The 13218-nt window shown below is 45.6% G+C and overlaps 1 protein-coding gene across 1 annotated transcript in view; it reads right to left on the bottom strand.

Annotated features, from left to right (window-relative positions):
• LOC147733461 (protein FAM169B-like) overlaps positions 1–13218 on the bottom strand; it is a 368824-nt gene that overhangs the window by 156728 nt on the left and 198878 nt on the right. The window lies entirely within an intron of this gene.

Here is a 13218-nt window from a genome sequence, read left to right as displayed (position 1 = left end):
TTGGACAAGAACCAACAAAGATCAGCCCTTGCTGGTATTTCAGCAGATGTGGAGACAAACAATGGGTCAGAGTTAAGTCTAATATGGGAAACTGTTTGGGGACAAATAAATGGCCACAAGTGGTTCCATATGGATGTAGGGGGGAGCAAGTGGAAAAGGACAGAGAATCGCCCCAAGGGGAAAAGCCAAGGGCACTGCTTGGGATGAATAAACTGAGAAAATGAATCAGGGCAGAAGATGCTAAAAAAAGGATCATGTGTTAAGGCACTTGATTGGTGAAGAGAGCCCATTTATAAGAGACTTGCCTTTAAACAGACTGTGACAGTATGATATTGAGGAGGATGTGGCATGCAGGGTACAGCTACAGCAAAGTAATAATATGCAGCCAGAGAAGATCATGAACGAAGGGGTTCAGAGGAGCACAAGATGGAGCCCATTATCCAGGAAGAGGATCATTGTCTAGTTTGCCAAAAATCCTTGCAATGGCACTGAATAAATGGCCAGGGAAGATTGCATGTGAATGGCGATTCAAAGTGCATACATTATCAGAGAAGGTTATGAGGAGAAGAGGGTGTTATGGGTAATAAATGGACACAGAGCGATGAAGGCTTGGGCCTTTAGATGCTACTATGTCTAGTGTGCAAGGATTTTGAATGCATGTGTCATTTTACAGATTTATGTCGAGGTGCAAAATTCATTACAATTTGCTCTAGGTGAATGTATTGTGTTAGGGTGTGTACATTAGGAAGGATAGGGGAACACTAATCTGTGTAGATGACAACAGTGAAGCTGGTAGGTGTCTTCAACTGACAGTGCAGATGGGTTTAGGTGTGTTTCATTGCAAATCATGTATGTGTGCCTGATGAACAGGTGGGGGTCTGCTGAGGTGCCAGTTAAGATGCCCATCATGTGCATGTGAAGGTATATTTTGATGTCATTGTGGATCAGTGTGAGTGTTTGAGGACGTGAACATTTTCTGGTGTCTAGGATGCATGGCGGTTAATAGAGAGGAATGGTCAACGTTTGTTATGGTAACGTGGATCATAGAGTGTGTTATGATGTGCATAAGGCTTTTCGATGGATGGATGGACAGACAGCCAAATACATTATATATATGCAGATGTGCAGAGTATAATATGCTATTTATTATCATTGATGAGGATCAGGAATGGTCATGACTTACACAAAGAGAAGTCTTGCTGGAGGAACGTGGAGGAAGAATTGGAGTGAGACAAGGTTGTTGCGGACACTGCGCTGGTTATAACGGGACGACTGAGGCTGAGCGACTGCCTGAGGAGGTTGAACAAGAGGGAAATATAGGGTGAGACTAATTGTGTGATGTAAGGTATTGGAGATGGACAAATGTATGTCAGTGAACACTGCATTATAATCGCGGAGCTCATTTCTACAGCTAGTAAATAATGTAAAGGGTTTTTGGTTGTAAAACTTAATAAAGAGTTAATAAAAAAGTGAAGCTTCGAATGGTTATGATGCCCACACAACCTCCAATAAGCTTTTTAGCTTTTTTGTGAACTGAGTTAAATCAATTAGAGGAGTGAATGAAATCAGACTGGAGAGAACTTGTGATTATTAGCATAATTGATCCCCAGTGCAAAGCCATTCGAACATGCAGTCTGTGAAGCAGTCCACAATGTTTTTCTCATGTACGTTTTTTAGTAATATGGAATAAAGAATTTGACCTATGTACTGTAGAGATAAACGTGCGTTTCAGTACAAATGCTCTAAATATTTTACAGCAATAAATAAACCCTAAAAGCACATCATCATTAAATAACAGATTTTTTTTTTAATTCTTTTTATTTACATGTAAACCACAAAAAAAAACAGGTGACAGTTGGTACAAGCATTATAGAAAAAGTACATTGTGATAATATCCATCACTTTCTGGTGTCTCCCTATCCCTGTCGCACCCCTCTAGGCAGCAAAAATGTCCAACCGTTCCCGGCCTCAAGCATTTCGAGAGGCACTTACAACAGGAGTACACATGTTCCCTCGATAGGCATTCTATTTACCCCACACCTTGGTCCATTTGTTCGGGTAACCCTTTCTCTCTTAGTCCGCCCTCTCCTCTTGCATACACTAGTCCATGATCCTCTTCCAGTCACTTAATTTCAGACCTAGCTACATTACGTTTGACCACCATCAATCCTTAAAGTAAACCAGAGGCAATCCATACGGGCAAGATTTGTTTTGCTCTAAATATTCAAGAGACACCATTTCGCAGAGGGATCCATCGAACTTCCACAAACTCTATAATAAGAGTCAACCACTGCTATCCAAAGCCTCTGGAACACTGGGCAGTTCCATATCATATGATAAAACATGCCTTCTTGTCCACATTTCTTTTGGCAGAGTGGCAAGTCTATTTTACCCATTTTTACTAGTGTTGTGGCTGCGTAGTAACACATATGAAGGATCTTAAGCTGTATGAGACAAAAGCGTGAGCGTGGAGCCACCTCAAGAGACGAAGTCAAAGCCTCAGGCCACTCGTCATCCTCAAAACCACCCAGGTCTCTCCCGGGCCTCCCCCAATTGGGTCATAGTATCAGGGGAATTGTTCAACAGTTTCCGGTAAGTACGTGAAATCACCTTTTTGGCTAGGTAGTCATTCAGTAGCCTATCCTCAAGAGGAGAGGACTCAGGAGGGTCTTCCTCCTTCGGAAGCACATTATACAGGGCATGATGGATTTACAAATATCTAAAGGCCCCTGTGGGCGCCAGTTGGTAGTCGTTTTGTAGTTACGCTTTTGGGAGCACTTCCCTATTCCTCCACAAGTCACCCATCCGAGACAGGTCTAAGAGGTCCTACTTGTCGAAACCCCTTTGTAGGGCCAGGGTGCTGAGCCGTACGGTGTCCCAAAGGGGGTCGGCCTGCGTGATCTTTCCTTTCCAACCTATAGCTGCTATTGCAGTGTGTTACAGGGAGATAGTGATGCCTATAGGGTTGAAGAGAGATGTGTGGCACATTCTTCCATAGATGGTTGCAGGTAGCCCCCGGTTGCATCTTTCTCCTATCCAGCCTGTAGGCTGGTTCGTCGTCCCGGAGGTGTACCCAGTGATTAAGAATGCCCAATAATATTTCTGTATATCAGGGAAGGCTATTCTAACATCATAACATTCTTTTGTCCATTTCTGGAGTGGTTTTCGAGAGGGATCCTCGTCCCAGAGGAGTGCACTGGGCACAATATCTATGGCATGGAAGTAAGACTCTGGTATCCGATAGGGTGTGTTTTGAAGAGACTAAAAAGAAATCAGGGGAGGACCACCATTTTAAATAACACTGCCTCTCCAAGGAAAGAAAGAGGCAGGGTCCTCCAGAGCTGAACATCCCTCTGTAAGCGCAGAAGTGGGGGCTCAAGGTTGTGGGCATAAAACGCATCAGGGTTTTTGGTGATAAAGATGCCCAGGTAGCAAAATCCCTCGTAACGATCCTGGACTCACAGTCATCAGACAGACCCAGGGACAGTCCTTGAAGGATATAAACCAGGGACTTACTCCAGTTAATAGTTTAACCAGAGAAGTTATGGTAGAGTGCAAATATGTGCAGTACCCTTTTGTAGGAAGTTGGCTCTCAATATAATATACTAAAAATAAGTGCACTGTACTGAGAGTCCAGTGGGTCCTCAATTGGTTTACAGAGGCAAAAGTAGATAATAAGAACCATCTCTTTTGTGATAGCGTGGGCAAGCAGTTAGGCTTATCAGAGGGTAGTGCTAAGCATTTTGTTATACTCACAGAGGCAATAAATGACACATTCAAAGAATAAATCCGAAACCAAATTAGATAAATAACACTTCTTTTTATATATGTTTCAAAACCAAGAACTTCGTTCAAAGTAATTACGGTTTTCAATAGCAATTCGTACACGTAAGTAAAGCTTTTAAAGTTGTGCGCCTTTACACACAATGCAATCCTATGGAAGAAAAAATCAGAGATGTAAAAAGGTAGGTACAGTCGGTTTCAGGGGTTCACCTTCAGGATTCAGAGTTGTACTTCCCCATGGTACAAAGTACTACCAGTCGTTTTTTGGGAACTTCTTGGGTTCTGCCAGGAGCAGGGTGCTGGTAAGGTTGGTAGCTAGTGCTACAGAGAAGGGGACCACCCAAAAGCAGGCTTTACAGGGGGAACTTAGGGACAAGTCCGAGAGCTCCCAAATGGGGGCTTGGATCAGAAGGGGTATTAGTGCAAGGGGCACAGGACCCAGGCGGGGCGGATCTTGTTAAGAGTGATTATGTCATCTGGGTGCGCAAAGATGCTCCTCAGAGTCAGGGACAAACAGCTGGCAAGGGCAAAATCAAGGCAAATGGGCTACTCAGGAAACTGGGTCTCAGTGATGCTGATGTCCCTTGATGGCTGCTTGGTTCTAGTTCAGTGAGAATCCAGACTGGACTTTCCTTGTTGGTGTTTGGTGCAAGGCATCGGTACTCCAGGAGTTGGTGCTTCACTGATCCGGTTGGCCCTGGTGTCTTCACACTCCGTGGGTTGACAGATCTGACCTTCCAGAGCATGAGTACCTTCTCCTAGTTGTCTTAAGCATCGATCGGGCCGGGGAGCCGCAAGGTGGTGGACCGGACTCTGCTTGTCAGTACCTGCGGACTGCAGGGGAGTGGCTCCTCTACTCCAAGGGAGACTGTAGGCGATTGTTGAAGTGCTGGCAGGCTACCCAAGGCTTTGGTAGTTCTACAGCTCGTAGGTCGAGTCACTCAGTTGTGATAGTCAAAAGAGGGCTGAGGATGGGCAGGGTTTTGTGCCAAATGTCCACAGTTCTGCTGCAGTTCTTGCCAGGCAGTGACTCTTCTTCGTCCTTTTTCTCTTGATTCTTGGGTTCAAGGGTGACACCTATTCAATTTAGGGGCATTTAAGGGGAGGAACAGATAGGTGCCAATGGGCTACCTAACATTCGGGTGTCTGCACCCTCTATATGACCACTTCCTCTGGGAAGTGGGTATAGCCCTAACCCTAGAATGCTAATTCCGCCAAAACACGATGGAGGAATCTGAAAAGTTGGGTCCACGTCAGCTGCCCCCCCCCCCCCCGCCACCCCCCTTCCAACGGGTGGTGCTAGTTTAACGTGGGCACACCTTTTAATCTTATTAATTTCCCAGTCTTTTATGCAGCCAAAAGTGGGAGCTGAACAAGGGGTAGGCACCTCCACTATATGGAGTGGCCGGGTCGCCTAACAAAGGTGGGATGAACTTTAAAGCTTCCCGCCATGGAATGTACACCCTGCGTGAAAGAGGTGTGAACACATCTGCTCAGAGCAGGCTTTGTTACTGGCCTCTGAGAATGAAGGCTCTCACCTCAGGAGGTCAGAAACCTGTCTTATGGTGGCTGGCTTGTCGAGACCAGTCAGTATACACACTAGTAGTTGGTAGGTTTTCAGGAGGCACCTCTGAGGTGCCATCTGGGTGCATTGCTAAATAAATCCACCACTGGGATCAGGGTGGGTTTATCAAGATGAGGTGATTGGTACCAAATACCTCGGGGTACAGTTAAGTCATCATGTAAGTGGGGAACTCATAATCATTTGTGTCAAGCCCATGTACTCGTCATGGCTTCCTTGTGCACTTGTAATATCTAAGGTCCTGCTTAGATATCATAGAGACACATCCACTCATGCAGATATCCCCACACATGGGGTATAGCGCACTCTGCCTTAGGGCTGTAAGGCCTGCTGTAGGAGTGACTTACCTATACCACATGCAGTGTTTTGCTGGCATGGCACACAGCGGTGTGTGCCATGTCAACTCTTCATTTTTCTCAGCACCAAGATACACAGGATGCAATGGCAGTTTGCATGAGCTTGGTAAGGGGTTCTTAGGGTGGGACAATTTGTGCTGCAGCCCTTAGGGAACCTCTTTAGTTCCAAGGCCCTAGGTACCAGAGGTACCACCTACTATGGTATTACAGGGATCCTTATGGGGTGCCAATTATGGGACAATGGTACAGTTTAGGGAAAGAACACTGGTACAGAGGACCTGATTATCAGGAACCCAGGACTATCAGTCAAAGTTGCAACAGATACCAGGCAAAAAGTGTGGGGTACTGCAACGAAACCCCTGTTTCCGACAGCTGGCAAGTGTGGAGGATTAATCGGCTACCCAGAGCAGAATGTCGTCCACACAGAGGGAGATTCGATCTTCCCAGTCTGCAGTCCATCTCAGCTCTCTTATTCTGGAATCACTATAAGCCGTCAAGGGCTCCAGGATGAAAGTAAAAATGAGGGGAAAAGAGTGGGCAGAGCGCCTGACACTCCAAAACATGATACAAACCAAAGGAGGCTGCGGGTAGCACTTGAAGGTCACCTTGCTCCCCCCCCCACCCCCTTAACCCTTCAGTGAAGAAAAAGGTTTAATGTTACCAGTTATTGCAAACAGGCGAGAAGTATTAATTTCCCCTGTGCAGGGACCGGTGACCAGTGATGCTCAGGGACAGGTCCCCCGTTGATTCAGCGTCAGTTCAACAGTTTCTGCAGTTATTAGAGATAGGCGCAGAGTCACCACAGTACTTCAGTGTGCGGCCAGATCTCTTGGATACATCCCCAGATAAAGTTAGTTCTCCAACTGTTCAGTGGGATACCTCTAACTGGCTTCAGCACCCAGTTCATGCGCAGTCTCACCGAACTCTTGTTACCTCCTCGATCGAGGTCCACTTCCTGCTTTTCCCACCACTCTCCAGCCCTCCAGACATTCCCACACCTCCTCCAGGCTGGAAAGTACCAGGTCTTACCATCCTCCTCCACTCGCAGTTTTGGCAGAAATATAATGGAGAATTTGATGTCAAGTTCTCTTTTAATTTCAAGTAAGGAGCTGCGCATTCTTTACACTCGGAGAGTAAAGTCTGTGAAAAAGGTGATTGTAGCATTGCCACACTTGAGCGGTGGCACGGCCCGGGCAGCATGAAGAATGACGTCCCGATTGCGATAGTTGAAAATGCGAGCGAGAGTGGGGCGTGATGGCGTGCCTGGAGTTGGAGAGGTACCAGAGATACTGTGGGCATGTTCAACTGAAAATATTTAGAAAGACTAAGAGGCTGTAGGTGTTTGAGTATGAGGTCCTTGACAAATAAATCCACTGCTGATCCCTCTGTGCGCTCTGGCACCCCTATTATTCGAACACTGTTGCTCCTGGATTGCCCCTCGAAATCTTCCAGCCTGGCTTCTAGGAGGTTGCGCTTAACTCTTTAACTTGGAGATGCAGAGTCTTAGTGTCTGCTTTCAGGGAGGTGATGGAACCTTCCGCCTCTTTAACCTGGACCCCCATATAGCGCAAGTGGGCACAAACCAGTCCTGAATAACAGATTTTCGAGACAATAAATGCTTTTCTATTCATAGTTTTGTTTTTTTTGTTTTTTTTGTTTATTGGCTTTTCAACATGTTACACACAATACTTGTCATTCAGGTTTCAATTCTTGGATACATACACTTAGTTCGCTGTGATATACATTTTCTCAGGTCACACATCAGGCAATGTTCGACACACGTTTTGCAAAACCAGGTTGTCTCCTCCATAGTGAGCCGTGGGCGCTCCTAAAGTTCTATCCTTCTGAGCATATTGGCAACCTCGTACAGTTCGGTATTCGCCCCCCCCCCCCATAGTCTCAATAGCAAGAGTTACTAAGAACTTTCATCTCCCCCTCACCCAAAAAAGTCATATGGTCATAGTAGCGTTAGTATTTCATATTCCCCCCTTCATGGACTATTTTCAAGGTCAGATAGTTCTTGCGGAGGGTCGCACAGGTATTTCCCCCATATCCTGGTCCATTTTTTAGGGCAGCTCTATTCATAGTTTTTGCATTGAAAGTGTTGATGCTGATATGATATGCAATCTTACCTGTTATATCAATGGCATCATTGGTAAGAAACAAGTTACTTACCTGTACACTGGGTTTCTCCAGTACCGATATCTTTCACAAGCTTGAATCTCACCCGTCTTCCTGGTTGGAGTTCCATGATAACAGTAATAAAAGTAGTGCTAATGCATTAGCCTTAAATTCCATTGAACAAACAATAGGAGTTTGCCAATCAGAGCACAGTCCCTAAAGCACTCATTCCCCGCAGAGCCACCATGCCTCAAATTTCGATCACAAGTGTAAATAAAATAATAGAGGTATACAATTGGCGAGCCTTAACAGGAAGGAGGGAGGGCTGCATGTGAATCCATGAAAAATATCAATATTGGAGAACAGTGTACAGGTTAGTAACTTGTTTCTTCTCCAGTGTTGTATCTTTTATAGTCACATGCTGAAATCAAACTAGTTAGCAGTATCCAATGAATAATGGGAGTGGGCAAGGTTAACCATCTCAACATGAGACACAAACATAAATATGATTAGTCAAACCCGAGAAATGGAAATTGTACCATATCAAGAAAGATATTGAACAGCAATAAGGAACCATAATAAAAGTTCTTAAACTAGTAAACCATTACAAACAGGCATAATAGCTTCATACATTATGAGAACAGTCTTCGCAGGGTAGCATGGCCAACAACTACATCTGCCGTACTCCAGGAATCAAGGAAGTAATGCTTTGTGAAGGTATGGGTGCTCACCCATGTCGTCGCCCTGCAGATGTCGGGTAGAGACACTCCTGCGAGCAAGGCTGATGACTGTGACCTTCTGAGTTAAGTGAGCCTTCACCTTTGCAGCCAGCGGACGTCCAGCCATATCATGACAGAAGACTATAGTTGAGGAGACCCAGAGAGCAATACCAGCCAGCATTAAGAGTTGACTCTTTCTTGGAGCAGAGAAAGATAAGAGCAATTGATTTGATTTTTGGAAAGTTTTTGTCCTTTGCAAGTAGAACTTTAAACAACGCAATGTCCAGTAAATGCAAGGCCCTCTCGGCAGGCGTAGATGGACTCTACTGAGGTGAAAATTTGAAGGTACTTTGGGGATGAATGAAGGATTAGTGCGTAGAAGTACTCTGTATTCTAAAAACTGTAGGTAAGGTTCTTTTATCGTTAAAGGCTTAATCTCACAAATAAGCCTATCACATTTAATGGCCAACAGAAATGCCACCTTCCATGAAAGAAATTTCAATTCGTACTTATAAATAGGCACGAAAGGAGATCTCAGGAGATGCAACAAGACAGTGTTCAGTTGCCAGAACACTGGAGGAGGCTTGATAGGAGGTAAAGCTCTGAATAGACCCTTCATAATCTCTTTCACAAGCCAGTTGGACCACAAAGACAATTGCCCAGATTGTCGTCTGTATCTAGAAATTGGCACTAAGTGTACCTTAATAGATGCAAGAGTAAGACCGGAGTTGGTGAGATGCAGTAAATAAGGCACACTCTGCTCAGTCTGCTTGCTGAGTAGCATTTGAGTGTAGGAGCGCCTCGAGCTTTTTGAAGGACATACTTGCATTCGTCATAAATTATTAGAGATCCAAATTCAGCGTGGTGACGAGGCAGGCCGACAAATTGAGATTGTGAATTTGAGGGTGAATCACTGGCCCCCTTGGTTCACTGAGAGGACATCCTCCGTCGAGCTGGAACTGAATGTGTGAGCACTCTGACAGGTGATGAAGCTTGGTGAACCAGTACTTCCTCACCCACGCCAGGGTAATTTGAATGAGCCGAAATGGGGGAAACGCATAAGCGAACATCACAGCTCATGAGAAGTCAAAAGCTTTCCCCCAAGAACATGGCTGGGAAAAGAACTTGCATTTTAATTTGAGGTATGTAGCGAATAGATCCTTGGCAGGATACCATGAATAATGGATAACCTTTTCTAATTGCCTTTGGCCGAGTTCCCACTCATTGCTTGTTTTTTCTGCTGAGGGAATTGGCCCACTCGTTTTGCACTCCTGGAACATGCTCCACTTTCAATGAGATGTTGTTGGCGATCAGCCACTCCCATATTTGCTGTGCTTGGGCTGAGAGAAATTAAGATCTTTTCCCTCCCTGTTTGAGCAGGTACAACCTGGTGGTAGTATTGTCTGTCCTGAGGAGAACCAAAGAGCCTCGTAAGCAAGGCTTGAAGACCGAGAAAGACCGCCTTCCATTCTAAGAGACTTATGGAAGATAATGCTTACTGACTGGACCACTTCCAGTTGTCCTCTAGATGATACTGGCAGGCGCCCAATGTTATTCCACCAGGAGCATTGCTTGCAGGAAGGAGAGGTCCTGAGAGATGTTTTCCACCAGTACATTGCCATCTTAATTTCCAAAGTTTTCAAAATGATGTCCTCGAAAGAACCCGACCTTTTGACCACTACACATTGAGCTTTTCCTGAAAAGGTCTCATGCGCAGGTGACGATTGGGAATTAATGGGATGCAGGATGACATCATGGATTTGTATGTCCTTATAGAAACGCACTTCTTTGAAGAGAGTGATAGTGTAATTGCCTGCAAGCGGGTAATCCTTTCTTCTGAGGTAAAGGCCTTAGAGAGCTCCGTATCCAGGATTGTTCCTTGAAACACCAGAAATCTGGAGGGGATGAAAGATGATTTTTCCCTGTTGAGTTTGAGACCTTGGGATTAAAAGAATTTGGATAGCTTGAGACCGAATTGAAGTAGGGCTGTGGTGACAGGAGCCTGCGGTACTTCATTGTATCCTGTTGGTATCCTGAGACTTTCCTCCTGCTGATGGGCCTCGAGTCCTGGCTGTCTGAAATATGTGGACGTTGTGGTTGGGCTGTAGGACAGAGCTGAATACTGCGAGCGAAAACCCTGTTGGGAGTAGGGCTGAAACCACTGCTGGAGTTGGCCTCTATCCCTGCTTCGAAAGAGCTAAAACCTCCTCTGCTGCAAGTTGTCCAGTGACTTAGCCGTGTCTGTGTCAGATTTGATCGACTGCAATGCTTCATCGACATGTTTCCCAAAAAGTTACTCGCCATCAAACGGCATGTCCAGTATTTTGGCCTGGTTCTCTGGAAGGAATGTAGACGCTTAACCTCTTGGCTGCTAGGCGTTTTCCCCCTCCTGTGCTGGGAATTACCATTTTGCTGTTTGCATGACGAGCTCAGCTCGTCATCAGCACACGACACCCGTGGGTGATGACGAGCTGAGCTCGTCATCAGCATCGAAAGGGTTAAAGACAACCTTGGCATCTCAATATTGCTACTCTAGCCATCTGTCTGAAGGCTGTGGAAGAAATATCCATGACCACATCTATGATCTCAGAAGAGGCCTTTTCACCTTCCACCAGGATCCCTCATGTCTCTTTTTTCTTGTCCCCAGGAGATTCTCCAACATAGATGACATGTCAGTTCACATCTGCCGGTCGTATCTCCCCAGGATAGCAATGGCGCTGAAGGCTTCACGGGGAACCTCTTGCCTACATTGTCAAGCCGGCGGCCTTCCTTATCTGGAGGGGTTGTGCATGGTGAGGAAGGATTTTTTGCAGCTTCTCGGAGCGGCTTGCATGACGACCAAATCTGATCGTGGACGGCCAATGAGACATGTAGGGGAACCCTCAGGAGCCTTGTACTTTTTGCCAAGTTTTGGAATGACAGCCCCCACAGACACTGGTGTCTTCATTAATTTTAGGCCTTCCTGCCATATAAAATCCATGATAGGGAAAGCACGAGTGGTGCGTGGTATTTCTGCTGTAAAATCAAGGAGGAAACACTCTGTTTGTTTAGCTGCCTTTGGAAGGTCGAAGCTCTTAGTCACTCTTTCAAGCAGATTGTGAAAAGTGGTGATAAAACTGGTGGTGAATCGCCCGCTGGTGTGGTAGGAGATGCTGGCATTGCTGTGACCTAATCATCCCACTCGTGGGCATTGGGCTCTGTCTGAAGCTCACCCTCTTCTAATTGCTGGTCATCCCTGTCCTGGAAGCAGGGCCGGACTGGTGATGCCAGGCACTGAGCAATCCCCGGGTAGGCTGGAAGGGTGGGGCCGGTTTTGTCACAGGGGGGGGCAGTTTTGTTACTGTGGGACGATTTTTTTTTTGCAAAATCGGCCCCCAGTGACAAAATCAGAAGGCCACCTGTCACTGTGAAAGTCTCATGCTCTGCACTCTGACCTCTGTGAGGAGAAAAAGCATATTTTCTCCTGCCGCACCGAGGTCAGACCGCACACACACTACTAAATTCAAACAACAGTGCACTCTGAGTCAGAGTGAACTGTTGTTTGAATTTAGTAGTGGTTGTGCAGTGCGCGCAGCTTACACTTTAAGCGCTGCCTTGTGTAGGCACAGGTGCAGCGCCAGCTACACCAACCATAGAAGACTGGAGTGGCTGACAATGACAGCGCGAGTATAGGGCAAACTTGGGGAGGGCGGTTCAGATCATTGGTCTGACGCGCGCAGCGCACAGTGCAATGCACAAGTCGGACCAATGATCTAAGCCCCTTCCCCACGTTCATCTGCTGGCACAGCAGCAAAGTAGGTAGTGCACAGGTCCTCCAGGCTCCAGAATGTAGAAGCAAGGGCCTAAGCAGGCCTCCAAATCTGGCCACATCACAACAGTTAACTAAAGTAAGTGTCCTTTAAAAATGTTGCACATTATTGGGCAAAAATGTGTTAAAAGCACAGAGGCGCGCGTGCTGCCCTGGTGGCAAATATAAAGACCTTCAGGGCTGTCGGCCTTCGAATTGGATCTAACTGGTGACCTGGCTGCACATCACCTCACCTCTCCAGTTAGCAAGTAATGAGTGACCCTGACCTTCCGATTGTCACTCTCTGGTTCAGGGACAAGAGTCATCATATCATGATGCTTGTCAGATGGGGCCCTGAGTGGGATGAAAAAACGGGTCTCAATTGGGCGTGGCCGATGTAATCAAGGGCATGGCTCAAAATCATGAAAGCTAAAAATCTGTGCTTAGCACTGTGCACTGCCCAATTGGCATTTTGCGGTTTCTGTTATTGTGTCCAGATATAGTGCAATACTGCTACGAGTAACATTATACCTACAACAAGCTATTTGCTTTGTCAATGGTTTGTTAGTTGCATAAGAAAACAAGCATTTGCAATGCAATAGGTCTCGCATCAGGAAAGTTTGAGCTACTGGTATTGTAAATGACTAATATTTTATTTATGTGTTGGTTTTGAAAATAGCGAAATTAATAGCTTTCTCATTCACAATGCCAATAGTTTTAACTTTCGCAAATGTGACACCTATAGCATTTGTAATGCAATATGTGTTGTATTTACGTGACTTAAATGTATTGATATTACAAATAACAATGTCTTCATTTTTTTAATAATTAATACTTAAATAAAAGTTGTGATTTATAATGGCAATAGGT

The sequence above is a fragment of the Lissotriton vulgaris genome, chromosome 2_1, assembly GCF_964263255.1.
Source record: "Lissotriton vulgaris chromosome 2_1, aLisVul1.2, whole genome shotgun sequence".
NCBI lineage: Eukaryota > Metazoa > Chordata > Amphibia > Caudata > Salamandridae > Lissotriton > Lissotriton vulgaris.
Note: the sequence above shows the minus strand (reverse complement) of the source record. Positions and strands in the feature narration are given on the sequence as shown.